Here is an 11,355-nt window from a genome sequence, read left to right as displayed (position 1 = left end):
AATTAGGGTTGAGAGGCTCCCTCCTCCAGGGGCCAGGGGGTCTGGTTTTATAGTCCCTTCAAGTGAATATGGGCCGTTGGATCAAACCGACATTGATTGTATGGTTTAGATTGATCCTTTAGGTCGGTGGAGATCTTTCCCGAAAGAGAGTCCTGTTTGGACTCCAACAGGGGGTGGGTGCCTAGGGCAACTAGGCGGGCGCCCAGTGCCTAGCCCCGGTCGGCCTCCGCTTCCTTCCCGTGGCTTCTGGAGTCTTCTAGATGTAAGATAATTGCGCGGCACGTTAATATCTCTATGTAATCCCGACATGTGGGCCTTTCTTCCTTATTTCCTGATAACCCCCTGCAGAAATAGACAAACACCAAAACTCGTGGAATTCTGTCAGATAAAACCCTAAGTCTAGATGTTTATTTCATTTGGATCCTTTTCTTTGTTTATTTGATAATTAAATTTGATACTTAAGGACCGTCAACAAGAAGCACACAAGTAGGGGGAGCAAGCTGATAAACATTGACCATCTGCATTTGATTTGTGCATATTCATTTGCTTGCTTGCATTGCATGAGTTTTAAATTCAATATGTGTGCTTGTGTGGTGTATTCTAGTTATAAAACTTATATGATGATATGATAACTAGTATGCATAGGTTGATAGTTAGACTTTTGGTTTTCAAGCAAAAAACTAGACCTTTACTTATAATGTTGATCTTACTGGGTTTCTAGTGTTTTTGTTGTCTAGCTACTCATGGTGCTAAGAATGGTGTACATTGGCTACTTCAAATGATATCAAAAATGGTATCAAGCTACAAAGGTTTATTCTATACACCTTAGCACTTAATCGAGTTTTATGGTGCTCATCCAAATCTTGACATGGAGCTTAATTGTTGGATAAGTAGCATAAAATCCAAATCAAGTTAGCATTTTATACTTGTGTGAAGTGCTAGCTTGAAAAAGCTTTAATTTCTATATCTTTGTAGAGTTGTCATCAATTACCAAAAAGGGGGAGATTGAAAGGTCCTTGTTTGGTTTTGGTAATTGAGTGACAACTTAAGTGGACTAATAGTGTTTATATGAGATACACATGAGATTAGTTCACAGATGAATAAGTGATGATGAAGGAGCTCATTGAATATGAGACATGACATAGAGTCATGTGACCAAGGTGGAGAAGATCAAGATGAGGCTTGCCTCGATGGACTAGTTGCAAGTATGAAGGGCAAGTCAGAGGCTTTGAAGCGAAGGAACGCGTGTGACGGTGAAGCTTGAGCAAGACTTGGTGCCGATGAACCGACGCAATGGTGAAGAGCAAGTGAGGTCAAGATCGATAAACCAATATGGTCATGTGTTGATATGAAGTGGATCATATCATTTGTGATTGATTGATGCATGTGTTGCATCAACATAGAAGGAGATGGGATGGAATGCACAAGGCAAAGGTATAACCTATAGAGCATTTCATTTCACTGGTCTGAGTTGTGTAGAGAAGTGCTTGACCAGATTTAGGATAGATAACTGTACTATAAAGAGGGGAAATCTTTAATTGCAATGGTTATCTAGTGCCACTAAGTGTGAATCTCATTTGCATATACCTAGCGCTTAGTGACGTGGTGAGATGCCTGAAAAAGTCATGGAAAAATATCTATAAAAAGCTAACTTAAGTGTCCAATTTATTTTGGAATATTTTAGTAAAGTTAGCTACTTGAAGAGGTGCTCAAATTGATCACCCTGGCATTTTTCATTTTTGTATGAGAAATTCTGATATCTATTTCCTAGACAGAGACACTAACCTGACATTTCTTATTTTTGTATGAGAAATTCTGATATCTATTTTGTCTAGATAGAGACACCATCTCAGCAATTCTCTCTTGTGAACGAAAAATTCTTATATGGCTGGTTTGTGTGTGTTCCGCACCGTGCTAGCATGCAACCAAACCCTCAAAATCAATTGCCGTTTCTATATGAGAAATTCTCATACAACTCAGATCCACTTTTCTCTCCAACGGTCAGAAGCCGCGCGTGGGAGACTTGCAGCTTCGTGAAGGCTTCGGGGGTGCATTGTTGTCGTTGTCGTTTCCTACTGTTGGGAGCGTGAGTTGAGGTATTTTGGGGCTGCTGCTGCCCTCTTGCTTAGAAGTTCTCTCCCCATTTTCTCACTTTAGGAGAGCAAGCAAGTTAGGGTTCCTCCTCTCCTCTCTCTCTCTCCCATGGATTTGAGCTAAAATTTCTTAGAGAGATTGAGAGCCCTTTGTGGGTGTGGATGAGAGGTTGAAGATCCACCTTTTCTCCTTCCTCTCCCTCTCATGCTTGGTGCTATTTTGAGAGAGGGAGTGAGAGCCTAGTGTGTGCATTCAGGATTTGCATTTGGTGGCACTAGGAAATCTTTATGATTGGGGATTTCTTGTTACTCTTGGTTATTGCCATCACCTAGACGGTTTGGTGGATTGTTACTCCGTTTGAAGCACACGAGAAGATTGTACGTCGCTCTGGAGGAGGATTTGTGAGGGGTACTGTGCTCACCCCGCGGGGATCGCAAAGAATAACTCTAGTAGAGCGAGACGCTAAGGGCGACAAGTGGTCCGGCCGAGTCTAGTGGTAGAGCTTGTGGTAAGCACTCCAAGTGGGAGAGTGTGACTTGCAGGTCACCACTAGCAAGAGGATCGACAGCAACCTTGGAGCCTGTCTCAACAGGGAAGTAGCTTGGTGGCAACCAAGTGAACCTCAGAAGAAAATCATCGTGTCAACATTATTCTTTCCGTTGGTTTGCAAGTCCCTAACACAAGCTTGTATTTACTTTCATATACTTGTGCTTGTGTAGTTGCTCTTGTAATTAGTTAGCTTGTGTAGCTTACAAATTACCTTCTTGCTTGTGTAGCTAGAAGTAGTCCCTCTTGCGTGACAAATTTGGTTTTTGTAACCTTGTTAGTCACATTGCTTAGTTTATGTAGCTAAGTAATTTGCTCTCTCTAATTTGGTATTGGTTGCCTTGTTATTGAGCATTGCTAGTGAGCTTAGGAGCTTTGTGCTTTTGCTTACTAGTTGTGTAGGAGCTTCTCGTTTTGCAAAGTACTAGTGGCATAGGTTTGTGTGACCTTGCTCCTAGAATTGATTAGGTGAGCTCTTGCTAAGGTAGCATCTTTTTTGCTTGTTTAGAATCTTTTACAAGGTGCTAGAGAACTTAGATAGAGGAGTGTAGTATTGGCTAGACCGATAGTTTTAATTCTGCATTTATTTTGGTTAGCCGGCGCAATAAGTTTTAGAAAGGACTATTCAGCCCCCTCTAGTCCGCCATCTCGACCCTTCACTCAAGCATAGAATAATTAGCCCACCATATAAATTTTATCACAATTGGACTATAGAAATTGTAGTTATAATTAGTCTAATTATTTATAGAAAATTATAGATCTAAAGCTGTATCAAAAAAATTATACTAAAACATACTATATTATATATTAAATGTGTAGATCTACTCATCTTAAGTCCAACAAAAATTGAGTTCCTTATTTTATGATTTTTATGTGATTTACTGTGATTTTCAAAAAAATCAGCCGAAATAAAAAAATACAAAACCACTTTCGAACCTAGGTCAGGATGTAATGTGTATGGTTTTAAAAGTTGAGAGATGTATTTTGTCTAGTTTCAGAGTGGGCCTTGTTTAGTTCCAAAATTTTTTGCAAAATAGGAATAGTACCACTTTCGTTTGTATTTGACAAATATTATCCAATCATGTACTAACTAGACTCAAAAGATTCGTCTCGTCAATTCCGACCAAACTGTGCAATTTGTTTTTATTTTCATCTATATTTAATACTTCATGCATGCGTCTAAGAGTTGATGTGACGGGGAATCTGAAAAATTTTGCAATGAAAGTTGAGAGACCTAAATTGAATCTTTTTTCCTCCGTTGTTATTATACGAAAGGCAAATAATTATAATCGTAAGGCCTTTCGCTACGGCCCAGCCCACTCAAACAGGCAAGCCCCAAGCAATTGTCTTCGTCCCCTCATGCCCCAGCTAGGGATGAAAACGAATCGGATACAGACGGATATCACCGATATCATATTTGTTTTCATATTTCTGGTCGGATTCAGATTCGAATACGGATAATATCAATCATGTCGGATAAGATATAATTAGATGTCGACATCATAAATATACGATTTAAGTATTCGGATACGGAAACGGTATCGGATGTTGAATATTCGCACTCGAATACGGAGAGATGTGAACCCCTCTAAACGAATTCGGTCTCGAATACGGTCGGAAAATATCCGTACCATTTTCATCCCTAGCCCCAGCCCCAGCCCCCCCTCCCAGTGCCCCCACTCGCCACACGCATCGAAGTTGCCCCCATCCGCCAGCAAGAGCGCCGCCGCCCGGCCGCCACGAGCCGGCCGACGACGGCGAGTACGACCCGCCTGCCCAGCGAGTCCGCCAGGAGCTGCAGCCCCCGGCAAGTACGAGAAGAGAAATGGGTTTCTTCCGCTCGATCTGTCCCCTCTCTTGATTGATTTGTTTATTTCCGTACTGATCCACGTATTCAGTGTCTGTCCCTCCCATTTCCCCTCCTGATTTTTCCTATCGTTAGATCGGAAGCTAATCTAACGATAGAGACGCTGCCAGAAATAGCCAGTCGTTCGTAGCAAGGAAGTGAACTCAAGTATCATGTCCATATTTATCTGCAAATAAATAACATAGCCTAAAGGATACTGTATCCCTTGTTTTAATATGTTCTTTAAATATTAGCAACAATTAATTAAAATAAGTAGATCACTAGCTAGCCTAACCCTACATACATGCAAAATAAGGAACAGATGCTACCATCCTACATGTCCCGTGGGCATGACTTTTGCATTCCACACCTCATCTCATCTCTGTTTTTCACGTTCAACTCTCTCCCTCCCTCCCTCCCTCCCTCCGTCTCTGTGTTCAGTTGTGTGGTTCACAATAACCAAAAGCCCGAAACTGCGTAGTAGCTAGTAAAAAATAAGTTGTTGGCTCAGAATGTATGTTCTTTGCTACTGTTGAAAGGGTTGTTAAGTTGTGTTAGTCAACTAGGTTTCTACCTAGGCTCAGACTGTCCGTCCATTGCTATTGTCGAAAGGGTCAATAAGTTGCATTAGTCAAATATTTCTAGCTAAAGCAGATAGTACAGCCATAGTTCGTTAAGGGTAGTTTTGTGCTTGTTCTGTTCTGTTCTGTTTCTGGGTAACATGCTTATGTATTTCCGTTCCCGGTTAATGGAAATGAGGTCGAGTGTTGCCTACAAAAAGGGTCTGTATCTTTGTCGATTTTGCATTAAGCACTTTTGGTACCTACTCAGTAACAATTGCAGAATTTATCTATGTGCAGGTCTGACTTTCATCAAGAAAGTGGTACCATTAGTTGATGAATAGGCTGAAGAGACTGTTTTTGTGTTTGTGGATCAATAAGATTGAGTCAAGATATATCAAAGCTCCAACAATAGGTGGAACCGTCAAACCTCTCTACACTATCACTGCCTACTGCTGCCAATTTAATCACCTTGGTTTTGAACTTTGAAGTCAAGGGAAGGTGGTGAACCATCTTGGTTCCTTGGTTCATCTTGCAACAGGTGTTGTCAACTTCATATCAGCATTGGCATTTCGTCTTGTTAGGAGTGAAGAAAATGTTATCTGTCTCCTAGGCTTTCCTTTTGAGGAAAGCCACACTGCCCTTTCCTGCATCATCATGACGCTACCAGATGATTTGCTCATCAGCATCTTTCTCTTCCTCCCTCCACAACCCTCCTACCTCCTTCGTTCTTCCCTTGTATGCAAGCATTGGCATTCCCTCATTGTCGACAATCGGTTCCTCCATCGCGTTCAGGCACTCCATGGATTACCTTTACTTGGTGTTTTCACCAACTCCACTCGCATCCCTCGATTTCTCCCTGCTGGGGATCCTCCTAACCGTGTTGCTGCAGCATCTTTCTCTCTACCTGATCTTTACTGGAATGTCCTTGGCTGCCGCCACGGCCATGTCCTCCTTGTTGATTCAACATGGCATCAAGTCTTTGTGTGGAACCCTATAAACGGCCGCAAGCGCTTAATACAAGCCCCATCTGATGTGGATCCTCGTTTTAATTATGGGAATGTGCCTGAAAGCAATGTTTTCAAGACGGCTGGTCGTGTCTGGACACCGGGGGACCGTCCAGGTCGTCCAGGACGATTAGTCGTCGTCGAGGGCGATTAATCGACCCTGGACGAGTCCCCTGGACGTCCTGGTCGTCCCCCACACATATGGGGACTGATATATACCACATATATTATGTAGCTATATACAGTACACATTATACCATATATATATATATATATATATATATATATATATATATATATATATATATATATATATATATACATACATGTTCTAGGCTCTAGAGTCTAGATAAGCTGGCCACTTACCTGGCTGCTGCAGAGCCCTTTCTTGTCTTGCTGGCTACTGCTGCCAAACTGAAATTATAGAAAAATAAAGCTGCAGAGCCCTTTCCTCCCTTGCACAGCTGCAGGCTTGCAGCAGCAGCTGCACGCTTGCAGGGAAGAGAGGGAGGGCAGATGGAAGGGAGGAAGGGAGGGAGGAGAAGCTGGGAGACGGAAGGGAGGAGAGGAGAGGAGGAGGAGCTGGGAGACAGAAGGGATGAGAGGAGTGGAGAGGAGAGGAGGGCAGCAATGGAGGTGGCTGCTGCTGCTGGACAGGAGGAGAGGAGAGGAATGAATGTGTTGTGCTGAAATGAATGAGGGGTAGACAACATAAACTCTAATGGGCTTGGGCCAAAATATAAGGCAGCTAGCTAGGCCCAAACTCTGAGATGCAGCCCATCTACTGACTGGACCATCTCCTGACTGGACGCCAGACAACCTGGACGGACGATTAATCGCGACTGGACGACGACTAATCGGACGACCAGTTTCCTGGTCGTTCTAGCCAAATCGGAGGCCCTGGTCGAGTACCTCCAACCGTCCAGGACGATTAGTCGCGATTAATCGCGATTAATCGGACGTCTTGAAAACACTGCCTGAAAGCAATGCTGCTGTGGTTTGTGCAGCAAACCATGCTGACCATGGTTACTGCCACTCTTGTCCATTTTTTGTAGTATGGGTTTTCACCAGCACCCGCTATGCTTATGCCACTAGATACTCATCAGAAAGTGGCAGGTGGGACATGATGGAATCTTCACCAATACCATCTGATCTTGATTTCAGGCCTAGCATCCTTGTCAGGAATATCTTGTATTGACCGTTGAAGTCAAAGCATATCCTTGCATTTGAGTTGGTCACACATAGGTTATATCATATTGAGTGTCCACCAGAGACACAAAACAGAGGATGGTGGTCTAGGTCTTGCTGCTCTTGCAAAATTTAACCTGCGCCTATGGGCATGGGAAACTGATGCTGAGGGTGTTACAGGATGGGTACTGCGCCGGGTCATTGAGTTGGATTTATTCCTGCCGTTGGATGTATCGTCTCTGCCCTCACCAGATAATGGTTCATGTGGAAGGCCTCCTGTCAGGATATTGGGTCTTGTTGAGGATACAGATTTGGTTTTCTTATGGACAATAACTGGGGTCTTTGCGGTTCATCTCAAGTCAATGAAGTTCAAAAAAGTGTTTGAGGCTGATGTCTCTGCAACTGTTTATCCCTACAAAGGTTTTCGCATTGCAGGTGCTTGTTGGCGGTTCTTAATGACATATTTACCCCGCCAACATAGTCCATGCAAAGGAAGAAAAGCATGTATTTTACTCACATATACTTATTAAATGCTTACCAAGTTCCACATGTAGTGCAAGTTGTGTTTTGCAGATCATATACACGCATACAGGTGGAAAGCAAATAAAAAGGCGCAATCCGACACGTCAAAAAATCGCAAATAAACAAGTACCCAAAAGCCCAATATAGAAGTGCATCAATTTGCAGGTGGATCTGGACTCAGGGGCCCGAGAGGAAGGCAACAGGCTTCGGGCCGGGGCCAGCGGGGCCCACCAGGGGGCGGCCGCCCCCTAGGGTCGGCCGACCCTGACCCAGCTCATCTCGGCACCGCCTTTCGTAGAGGCGGTGCTGAGCCTATCCTCCCGCTGTCCCCACGTGCAAATTGCAGTTTACACCCTGGGGAACCGACCTTCCCCACCTATTTAAGGAGGGGGAGAGGGAGGCTCCATTCATCTCATCACATTCAGAATCAGCACTCCACCTTCAAGGCACTTGGGCACTACCTCTTCTTAGTTTTTCCTTTTAGCTTTGAGAGAGTTGGGTGAGCTATCAAGGAGGGCTTGGCTCCTTGGAGAGAAACTTGGGTATGAATAAAGAATATCTTTACTCCAAGTCCATGCCTTATCATGTCCGATATAGTTCTTCATATGAACTAGAGTATAGTTCTTATGCTATGGTATATGACATAGATCATAGGCCCTATTTTATGATGCTAGCATATAAACTAGAATATAGTTCTGGTGAAAATGATATGACATACATTTTAGTATATAGTTCTTATAGTATAATGCTACCCTAGGGTTAGTAGTGTATTATATGAACTAGTGCTAAGTGTATGTTGTATTATTCTCACTTAGGACTTTAGTCTAATTGCTTCATGTTAATTAATTGCCTAGAAATAGCTTTGTGTGAAGATGGGGGTTTATCATGCTCTTTTGAGTAGGCTCGGGCTTCTTACCTGTCGATCCGTAGGGTCGGGGACCCGGGGGAGTCCGAGTAGGTTCTTTGCATGTAAGCATGGTGCTTGGGTGTAAAGGCCGGGTAAATGCATTGTCCTAGTCCACGGTTGAGGGGATGGCGGCAGTGACAGCCCTGTCCGTCCTTGGCATTCCCCCACGTTCGGCTAGGGTGTAGGAGTCTAAATAGTTGCGGAGGTTGCTGGCAGACCAGTACTCGCGTAACCTCCCAAACAATCTAAACACAGGACTAGATCTAAGTAGTATAATTACATGATTAACTTGTACTATGACATGATCTGTATCTAGGACCACACCTGCTCCAATAGGTTGTTTGTTTATTCTTTGATTCAATTCATTCTTTTAGTCTCTTTTTATTCCTTAGCCCATATGCCATGCCTAGATTGTGATGGATCACTATTCTACATATAAATGTTTATCACCTGCTATGACTTTTGATTCCATTATTGCTATCATAATTACTTTGATCTATGCTTATCTTAGAATCCTTAACATATTAAGCCTTCCTTAGAGCGAACCTATAAATACGGCACTCGGTAAATCCCCGGGTTGAAATGCTACACGATAATTCCTGTCCGCTTGCGGTACTTAAAACCTAAGGAACTATCACCCCGGTATATACTTAACACTGTTGCTAGACATGCGCCGAGCTAGTGACTTGTTAAGGAATACCAACATGGCAATCCTAGTGCCACTACCATGATTAAGAACTGGAACCCTACCCTAACGGTAATAAGGCGCCGTTATCGGGAAGGTAGATCTAGCTTCCTATTCAAGGTGGTGATGCTACGGATCTGCCAATATAACACTGCCAATGTCATTATCATGAGTAGAGCAGAACCCTATTTTAGGTAGCGACGCTAAGAAACGCTAACAAGCATTTCTGGCACCGTTGCTTAGGATAGATTTATACTCTAATCTTGGTGATTGCATTTGTAAGCGTTATCACGACATTTCTGACATCGTTGCTGAGGACGGATTAAACCCTGTTCTTAGTGATGACGTTAAGAAATGCCAACAAGCATTTCTGGCGCCGTTGCCGGGGTGCCCTACAATCACATGCTCAATCGGAACTCAGCGCTTTGATCATGCGCTATGTGATTTAGGTGCAAGCGTAAGTGTGATGCCTAAAGTTGTCTTTGACCAGCTCAACTTCACTCAACTCAAGCCAACCACGATGACTCTCCAACTGGCCGACTCATCGGTCAGGCATCCAACGGGAATAGCCGAAGATGTACCAGTACAAATCAGAGGATTGTTTGTTCCCGTGGACTTTGTGGTGCTTGATATGGAGTTAACCAAGGAATCACCATTGATCCTTGGGAGACCCTTCTTGAGAACCGCAGGAGCACAGATTGATGTGAAGGAAGGAAAGATCAGTTTACACATCAATGGGAAGGAGGAGAAGTTTGAGTTCAAACCAAGGCATCAAGAGCAATGCTCAATGATCCGAGTTAGATATGGACCAAATAAACAGATAAAAGAGGTGCAGATACAGCCTGAAATTATTTATAGCATCTCTAAATCAGTAAAAAGACCTACACAAAAGCCGGAGCAAAAGAAAAAGGCAGCTCCCAAAAAGAAACATGAGGAGCAAAATAAAGCTTGTAAGCAAAACAAGGCTCCGGAAGAAAAAGAGAGTCCCCTTCCACCAAAGAAGGTATGGAAGGAGATCCAAAAGGCCACCACACCACCAAAAACCAATCAAATGAAGTGGAGGCCAAAGAAGGAACAAGCATCTCCGTCCACTTCTCCCGGACAAGGAGATCCATCACCAAGCACGGGAGAAAGGTCTTGCTCACCAGATCTAAAAAGATAAGCCCTGAAAAAAAAATAATAAAACAATAATAATAATAAACACCGGCCAGAAGCTAGCTTGGGGGAGGACCCCCAATCCCGAGGTTATCTACATTGCATATTTATTTTCATGCATCCTTAATTTTAAATTAGCATGTTTACTTTATGAAATTTCCATTAGTTAAATTCATGTTTTAATTATTGCATATAAAAAAATGAAAATGAAAAGACAAAAAATATAATTCCACTCTTATATGTGATGTAAGATATATGCTTCTTCCTTGTTGAAATGATGAATAGTTGCTCAATCATAATTTCTTTCTAGTATCTAGTTTCAACCTTGAATTCTCCAAATTAATAAAATGATTTAATGCGTGGGTTGCAAAATGCTCTATCTAAAGTCTAAAGTAATTAATGGATATATTTGTGATGATCTGAGCTGCTAGTATCCTGTTCTAAACAACGCTAGAGTTCTGGAGTTTTTACAAAAAATAAAATAATCACATTGAGTTAGATTAAGCTTTGTTGACCCTTTGAGAGGTTGTCGTACCATTGAAAACAAAAATATTTCATTATGTTATCATCTCAAAAGTTTGTTAGAAGGCATATGGCTATGAAAAAAAGAGCATCTGAGGAAATAAAAAGGGACATGTGTCCGGAACCTCGAAAAAATTAAAAAAAATGGGCAAGTGCCCAACAGTAGAATTAGCCACATAGCCATGTGTCTCTAATAGACAAAAAGAGAATGATGGAAAAGAAAAAGTTTTCAAAAATTCAATGGTATGATTAACTTTCTCTTTGGATCCATTGTTTAATTTGACAAATAAATGTGCTAAGTTTTGAAAATAAAAAAAAAACTC

This window comes from Sorghum bicolor, chromosome 5 (genome assembly GCF_000003195.3).
Source record: "Sorghum bicolor cultivar BTx623 chromosome 5, Sorghum_bicolor_NCBIv3, whole genome shotgun sequence".
Lineage (NCBI taxonomy): Eukaryota > Viridiplantae > Streptophyta > Magnoliopsida > Poales > Poaceae > Sorghum > Sorghum bicolor.
This window is presented reverse-complemented; position numbering follows the sequence as displayed.